Source organism: Cebus imitator, unplaced genomic scaffold (genome assembly GCF_001604975.1).
Source record: "Cebus imitator isolate Cc_AM_T3 unplaced genomic scaffold, Cebus_imitator-1.0 Scaffold417, whole genome shotgun sequence".
Classification (NCBI taxonomy): Eukaryota; Metazoa; Chordata; class Mammalia; order Primates; family Cebidae; genus Cebus; species Cebus imitator.
In genome coordinates this window covers 826,444-835,160 of record NW_016107732.1, presented here as the reverse complement: position 1 = coordinate 835,160, position 8,717 = coordinate 826,444, and the positions used below count along the sequence as shown (strand labels likewise).

At 45.7% G+C, this 8,717-nt stretch overlaps 1 protein-coding gene across 3 annotated transcripts in view; it reads right to left on the bottom strand.

Moving 5' to 3' along the window:
- The window catches only part of LOC108289909 (zinc finger protein 134-like), a 25,347-nt gene extending 18,185 nt beyond the window's left edge, over positions 1–7,162 (bottom strand). For 2 of the 3 annotated variants that reach the window (XM_037731727.1, XM_017509523.2), the window contains exon 1: positions 6,887–7,162. The gene's annotated coding sequence lies outside the window, so the exon portion shown is untranslated. Of the gene's footprint in view, positions 1–6,770; positions 6,833–6,886 lie in introns of those variants that run through there. The other variant, XM_037731728.1, reaches the window with a different exon arrangement.
- Between the last annotated feature and the right edge of the window lie 1,555 nt (positions 7,163–8,717).

Sequence of the window (8,717 nt, the reverse complement as noted above, 5' to 3'; positions counted from 1 at the left end):
CTTGAGGCTTTCAAAATCACAAGCTATGCCTCACTCTATACAGCTCTCACAATCTTCAACCTTTAGTATCCTCTTTGCTTCTTCCACATCTGTTATCTGCCCTACATCTTACTCAACTCTATTCTCTCTTTATTGAAACTCCAACTGTGACTACTGCACATGATCCCAATTTTAATCCAGCCTCTCATCTAATACCAAACACAAATGCAAAACCCAGACCACACGACTATATCTCCCTCATCCACATTGCTATTTCCCCTTTTTCCCACTTCTCTCTTTTCCCTATCCGAGACTGATCACACATGCTTTATTAATAGCAGTTCTTCAAAACCCAACCAGTCCTCTCTAGGACAGGCTGGCTGTGCTGCTGTCTCCCACAATTCTATCATTGACGTTGCCATCCTTCCTCTGTCTACTATTTCTCAACAAGCTGAACGGATAGCACTCACATGTGCCCTCACCCTGGCGAAAGGGCTAAAAGTCAACATCTACATGACTCCAAATATGCTTTCCACATCTTCCATCACCATGCTGTCATCTGGGCAGAAAGGTGCTTTCTCACTACACAGTGATCTTCCATTATCAATTCTTCTTTAATAAGAACTCTCCTTAAAGCTGCCCTTCTCCCAGCCAAGGCCGGAGTCGTCCACTGTAAAGGACACCAAAAAACTTTAGATCCCATTGCCCAAGGAAATGCTTATGCCAATGAGACAACCAAGAAGGCAGCAAACACACCAATGTCCCCCCTAGCGGACAATATTTTTCTTTTTCCTCAATTGCTCCTACTTACTCTCCTTCTGAATCCTTAACCCACCAGTTGCTGCTCCCCACTCAAGATAGTTGGTGTTTCGATCAAGGAAAATTCATTCTTTCTGCCTTGCAAGCCCAGTCTATCCTCTTTTCCTTTCATAACCACTTTCATGTAGGATATAAGCCTTTGGCCCATCTCTTAGAACCTCTTATCTCCTTCCCTTCGTGGAAATCCATCCATAAAACAATTACATCTCAGTGCTCCATCTGCCACTCTACCAAACCCCAGGGACTTTTAAGACCTCCCTTCCTTTCCCATTCACCAAGCCCGGGGATTTACCCACATGCAAGATTGGCAAATTGACTTTATTCATATGCCTTGCGTCCAAAAATTCAAATATCTTCTTGTATGGGTAGATATCTTTAGAGAGTGGATTGAAGCCTTCCCTTCTGGAACAAAAAAAGCCACTGCTGTTATTTCTTGACTGTTAAATGATATCATTCCCCTATTTGGCCTGCTGACTTCCATATAATTTGACAATGGTCCCATTTTCATTAGCCAAATCACCCAAGCAGTCTCTCCAGGCCCTTAGCACTCAATGGAATCTCCATGCCCCTTAGCACCCTCAGTCATCAGGAAAAGTAGAAAAAGCTAATCGTCTACTAAAAACAAATCTTATCAAACTCACCCTTCAATTAAAGAACTGGGTATCCCTTGTATCTACTGCTCTTCTCTGAATTCATGTCACTCACCAGGAACTCACAAGATACAGCCCCGGCCGGGCGCGGTGGCTCACGCCTGTAATCCCAGCACTTTGGGAGGCCGAGGCGGGTGGATCACGAGGTCAAGAGATTGAGACCATCCTGGTCAACATGGTGAAACCCCATCTCTACTAAAAATACAAAAACATTAGCTGGGCATGGTGGTGCATGCCTGTAATCCCAGCTACTCAGGAGGCTGAGGCAGGAGAATTGCCTGAACCCAGGAGGCGGAGGTTGCGGTGAGCCGAGATCGCGCCATTGCACTCCAGCCTGGGTAACATGAGTGAAACTCCGTCTCAAAAAAAAAAAAACAAAAACAAAAACAAAAAAAACAAAACAAGATACAGCCCCTTGGAACTCTTTTTTTTTCTTTTTTGAGATGGAGTCTTGCTCTGTCACCAGGCTGGAGTGCAATGGCGCAATCTTGGCTCACTGCAACCTCCGACTCCTGGGTTCAAGCAATTCTTCCGCCTCAGCCTCCTGAGTAGCTGGGACCACAGGTGCATGCGACCACACCCGGCTAATTTTTGTATTTTTAGTAGAGACGGGGTTTCACCATGTTAGCCAGGATGGTCTCGATCTCTTGACCTTGTGATTCGCCCACCTCCGTCTCCCAAAGTGCTGGGATTACAGGCGTGAGCCACCACGCCCAGCCTCCCTTCGAACTCTTACATGGCTGCACCTTTTTGCTTGGGCCTAACCTTCTCCCAGACTCTAGCCCTCCTGGAGACTATCTTCCCATTTTACAACAAAATAGGCAGGAAATTCATCAAGCTGCTAACCTCCTCCCTACTCCAGATACACGGCCTTATAAGGACACCTTAACTGGATGATAAATGCTGGTCAACGATCTAACCTTTCCAGCTCTACAGCCTCAGTGGAAGGGCCCCTACCTGGTTGTCTACAGTACTCCAACTGCTGTTCATCTACAAAACCCTCCCCACTGGGTTCACCGGTCCAGGATTAAACTGTGCCCATCAGACAACCAGCCTAGCCCATCCACCTCCTCTTGAAAGTCACAAGTACTCTCTCCTGCTTCTCTTAAGCTTACTCAAATTCCTGAAGAGTAGACACAAACCACATGAGTTTAGTTTATATTTCAACATCAACAGGAATCCTCCTCTTAATTTGCAGCAGGACTCTACACAGTCACCCCTGAAGCTTGGTCTATACCTCACAAGCTCTCTATTTCTGTTGCTTTCTGTCTAACTATACTTCTAATCACCCTTCTCATCTACATTTAAATGCCCTATGCCTGCTTGCCTTGCTGGTTTACTGTTTTCCTCGAGAGCATTTTAGCTGACATCTCCTAATTCTACCCATAAACTCTCACCCTTGACTCCTTCCTTGAATGGATAGATAACCTTATGTGGCAAGGGACACTCCAATTCTTTTACCCTAATGAAGTCCTCTTCTTTACTCTTCTACTCACTCTTATTCTCAGTCCCATTCTGTAACTCCCTATCCCTTCCTAATTACCTTCAACACACCATCAATCTAACCCATTTCCTTCTCACTAATTTCAACCCATTGTTGGCGAAAAATTGCTGGCTCTTCATCTCCCTTTGTTCTTCCTCTTATACCGCTATTCCTGCCCTGCAGCCGACTGGGCTACCTCTGCCATCTCCCTATACCTCTGCATCTCTTTTAACAGTCCCCATCTCTACCCTCCCAGGGAGCCTCTCTTTTTCTTAGACAAGTTTAGGAAAACCTCCTCAGACATTTCATACCAACAAGCTGCCATACTTGTCCTCAACTATCTACAGCAACTCTTACCTCATATGAACTCCACTCCGCCCATATTAGGAACCCTTACTACACAGACACGAATCCCCACTCTTGCTCCTCTATGCATTTCCCATCAACGAACCAATGTAATTCCCTTGTGTAACCTTCCCCTTTCCAAGTGCTCCTTTACTCTCCATCTCCAAGGCCCTGACTCACATGGTAATATGGCTGCAGGAGCATACTCACTTCACTTTACTGACAAACCCTTTATCACTAATAACCTCAAAAATGTTAACAGTCATTACTGTCCAGGTCAGCACCTTCCTTGTCTCTCATTCCATCCTTGGATACTGTCTCCTTGTTCCTCGGATTCTCCTCTTAGACCCTTTTTATGCTTACTCATACATGGCCCTACAAATGTTAGTAGCAGACTATTTGTTGATACTACGTGCTTCCTCATACATTATGAAAATCAGACCACTCCCACTACACGATTCCCCCATCAATCTCCCTTTCAACCTCTAAAGGCTACTGTCCTTACTGGATCTTTAGGACTTTGGGTATATCTGACTCCCCTTTCAAAGCTCCCTCCCACCGTTTCACCCTACATTTTCAATTCTGCCTTGCCCCAGGCCTCTTCTTATATGGATCCTCCACCTATATGTGTTTACCTACTAACTGTACAGGCACCTGTGCCTTAGTCTTCCTTACTCCTAAAATACAGTTTGCCAATGGTAATAAACAACTGCCTGTCCCCCTAATGACACCCACTAGACAAAAAAGATTCATCCAGCTAATTCCATTACTCCTAGGAACAGGGTTTGCGACCTCCATTGTGGGCCTCAGAACTGGCATAGTGGGGGTCACCCCCTCTGTCACAACATTCTGTAGTCTATTGATTTCTCTGCTAGCATTACTGACATATATAATACTTTATCTGTCCTTCAGGCTCAAATTAATTCTTTAGCTGCAGCTGTCCTCCAGAACCTTCATGGACTCGACTTACTTACTTCAGAAAAGAAAGGATTCTGTATATTTCTAAATGAGGAATGCTGCTTTTACTTAAATCAGTCCAGCTTAGTTTATGGTAATATCAGAAGGCTCAAAGACAGAGCCCAGAAATTTACTAACCCGGCAAATAACTATGCCAAACCCACCTGGCTGTTTTCTTGCTGGATGTCATGGCTTTCTCCGATCCTTACTCTCCTAATAACCATCTTCCTTCACCTCCTATTCAAATCTTGCATTTTCCACTTAGTCTCTCAATTCCTACAAAACCATATCCAGGCCATTACTACTCACTGCATATGGCAAATGCTACTTTTAACAACCCGACAATATCAACCCCTGTCCCAGGACCTCTCAGCAGCTTAAGACAAGACGCCTTACCAATCCTTCTGGCTCATTTGCCTGCCTTGTCTCCAGTCCTATTTCATAGCCTTCACTCTTCTAGGATCAACCACAAACACCAGTTCACCACTCATGAATTCCTGGCAGCTGGGCGCGGTGGCTCATGCCTGTAATCCTAGCACTTTGGGAGGCCAAGGTGGATGGATCACCTGAGGTCAGGAGTTCAAGACTAGCCTGGCCATCATGGTGAAACCCCATCTTTTTTAAAAAAAATAATAATAATAAATAATAATAAATAAATTAAAAAAGAATTCCAGGTAACACCTGGCTAAGGTCAAGATGCAGTTTAATACCTCTCCAGAACCCACACATATCCCTTTCAATCCAAGTCTTCTAGGATCAACTCCCCATAATAGTATTCTATTCTCAAGAATCTTCCCTACCCATGAATTGAAAAGCCTCTGGGAAAAAAATCTTAAGACGTAATGGGGTGGCAGCCATCAGACACTTGCCCATGGTGTCCCCAGGCCCAAGTTTATGAAGATAAACTGCAGTACACATATACAGAGCCTGTACCCCACATTTGGCAGCCAAACCAACATCCAGGTCACCACAAAGTATACCAATGGCTATTAGAGGGCTTGGGACACTTTTCCTTTTGCCAGCCTCAGCTCAACTCAGGAGATAAAGAGTATTACTTATCTCTCTTGCATAGGGTCAGCAATCAGAACTATTGAACTCCTCCATTCAGAACACCACTTAAACTTATGGGAAAAGGGTAATATAACAGATTACTGGCTTGACGACAAGCAGCCTTATTCATATGATTGAAAATGGGGACAAAAAGCATTGGTAGACTGGATACTATTCCAACCTTGGCCCAAGGCTTCATCACTACCCCCATTAAAACTATTATGTTTAAAGGCTATTTTTAGAAAATTCACCCTATTAGGAAAATTTCAAGCTCAAAAATATGCTAATTGGCACCTTGTTAAATACTTAAAATGGTGCCCTAAGCCAAAGACTTAACTAAACACTTACTAAACTACAAAAATCAAAGACTTTTATTTTATATACGCAGGTATACACGCAGCCCCCTGTCATGCTTAAAGAAGCCTTGAGAAACATCGTCCCTACTCCCTTCTCTTTTTAAACCTTTTCTTTATACATATATAAGAAGACAGGAATGTCAGGCCTCCATGTCCACGCCTGGCCATTATATCCTTGGTGACCTGCACATACACCTCCAAATGGTCTCCAAGAGCCAGAAAGTCTGAAGTAACCGGATGGCCATAAAGAGAAGTGAAACGAGTTCTTGCCTCAACTTATTGCTCTCCCCCTACAATGTCTGACCCTTGTTCCTGCTCAGCCTTGCGAAATTTTCCCCTAGACATCAGGTTTCTCAAGATCGCCACCACTGTTTGTAATTTACCACATCCTCCCCTCTGCTAGCAACAGACAACCCCCACCCTTATGACTATGCCAGCTAGTAATAGATAACCCCCACCCTTGTGACCATGCATCCCGTGACGCCCTTCCCCTCCCTAAAATAAATTACCATCTTTGACCATTTGCACCAACCTATAAAATCGGTCCCCTTTCCTACTCCCCTTGCCTAACTCCTATCTTGGACTTGGCCCGCTTGCACCCAAGCGCTAAATTAAACAGCCTCGTGGCGGACATGAAGCCTGCCTGGGAGTCTCTTTACCAAGCAACGCGCTAAACAACCCCAACCCCAACCCCTCCTGTCACTACTCAGGCCCAGCCACCACCGCAACACTCCTGGAGTTTGTTGCAGGGCCTTTCTTAAAGGTCTCCCTGCCTCCATCCTCACCGTTTCTTTTTCAATTTATTTATTTTTATTTTTTTACAGTCCCTTTCCCCCAATCCCATCCTCACCGTTTCTAACTCACTCTAGTCTGTTTCCTCCTTAGTGAACCTATGAATACTTTAAAAATGCTTTATCGGACTTCCCTCCACCCTTCAAAACGCGCTGTGACGCCTATCGTCCTCACAATGAAGGCGCAACTTCTCCCCGCGCTACTGCAGGCGTGACTACCGCTCACACACGCTCCCGACTGCTCTGGGGTCAGTCCGGCTCCGAGCCTCTGCTCAGCCTGCCCCTCTATCCGTCACAATCGCCCCCACCTTAAACGCCGGATTTAGGAAGGGGGCCCCACCAGCGCCCCGCTGCCCCGGACACTAGCGCCTGCGGCTGCAGCGACTCAGACATCCGCTCCTGATTTGGGACTTCAGGATTCCCCGCGGGCGAAAGTCTGGGGAACACAGCACCCACCTGCACCAGGCCCATCACCGCGGCTGCCGCCATTAGGTTCGTAGGCCGCTATAACCCGGCCCCGGGGGGCGGAGGCGGGGTCTTCGCTGGCGAGCCACTCTGCAGGGCGAACAGCGCCTCCTCCCCACCCTCCCGCTTCCGCTTCCGTTTCCGTCACCTCGGAAACCCCCCAACAACCCGAAGCTTCTAGTCGAATGCTTCTATCTCAGAGCCTGCAAGACTACCGAGGCGAGGAAGATGCCGGAAGTCCCGCCCAGAGAGCTTCCGCTCGCAGGGAAACGCCCGCATCATTGCCGCCGCCACGCGGCACAGAGGTTTCTGGGCAATGTAGTTCCCATGTGCACTTGGCCGAGACGACTTCTAACTCCACTGCGCGCTGGGCAAAGGCTAAATGGTACTGTGAGGGGCGCTGGGAAATTATGCCCTGAGACTCTGATGGCAGGGCGTAGCTTCGCTCCTCTTAAAGGACCTTCATCCAGATCCTGTGAAGTCTCTAGGGATCCCCGAAATATTGAGAGGTATATTCTTACAGATGTTCCCCAAAGCCACAAAACCAGATGGACGCACAGCATCCAATGTCACTCTGAGTCCACTCATAGTTCACTTGGATTGCCTTCATTTCAAAAATATGTGTACTGTAGAGAAAAGTTTTGGATCAATTTTGTGAGCCTCAGTTGTGTCAGGATTCACCAAGAATTGTCCCCAGGCAGGGCCATGGAGTGGAAGAAGAATGGTCTCCAGACAGTGGCTATGGAGGGACGCTGGAGCTCCCTGAAGCAAGTGGACTAATGTAGTTAGTTCCTCTGGTTTCCTCAGAAACAAATACCTGGGAGAACCAAGGCAGGCAAAAGAAGGTGGTCAAGAAAGGTAACTTTCCTGCCTATATAGTCACTAATGTCCAAACAAAGGAACAATACTGTTATCAAAATGAGAGTTCCTAGTCCACAAGTTTAGATATATGTATTTCCTTTTGGGAATGTTTCTTATCTGAAAAGAAGAACCATTATAAATGCCTTTATGTGCCAAAACAGGGGCTGACGTAGTGCTAATGAAAAGGTGGTATCTGTACCAAGAAATAAAGATTTGGAAAACTGGAATCACATTTCTAGGCTGGGAGATGATTCTCATTTCACCTGCAATTACAGGGACAGTGTCTGAATCAAAACTTGAGATTTATTTATGGTTAGAAAAATGAAAGAAGGGGTCAAAATGCATGGAAAAAGAAAGAAAAAAACATTTGCAAATTGTTTAAATTACTGATAATAATAATTCTGTAGTTATTCACAGGTACATGAAGAAATGGATCTGGACAAACATCTGTGATAAGTGAAAACAATTGACAGCAAAATTCAAGCAGGAGATACTGAAGTCTGAGAAGTAGGCAGATGAAGCTGAGCACACAGCTGTGATAGAACTATGACCACAAACAGGGTATACTCTCCAAAATGTAATTTTATTTATTTATTTAATTTTGGAGACAGAATCTTGCTGTGTTGCACAGGCTGAAGAGTAGTGACATGATCATGGCTTGCTGCAGCCTCAAACTCTTGGGCTCAAGGGATCCTCCCACCTCAACCTCCCAAAAAGTTGGGATTACAGATGTGAGCCATCATGCCACACTTCCTTTCATTCTTGAAAACACTAATATCTGGAAAGAAAACTAAAGAAAACATTTAGAAAGCACTATCGGGGGCCGGGCGCGGTGGCTCAAGCCTGTAATCCCAGCACTTTGGGAGGCCGAGGCGGGTGGATCACGAGGTCAAGAGATCGAGACCATCCTGGTCAACATGGTGAAACCCCATCTCTACTAAAATACAAAAAGTTAGCTGGG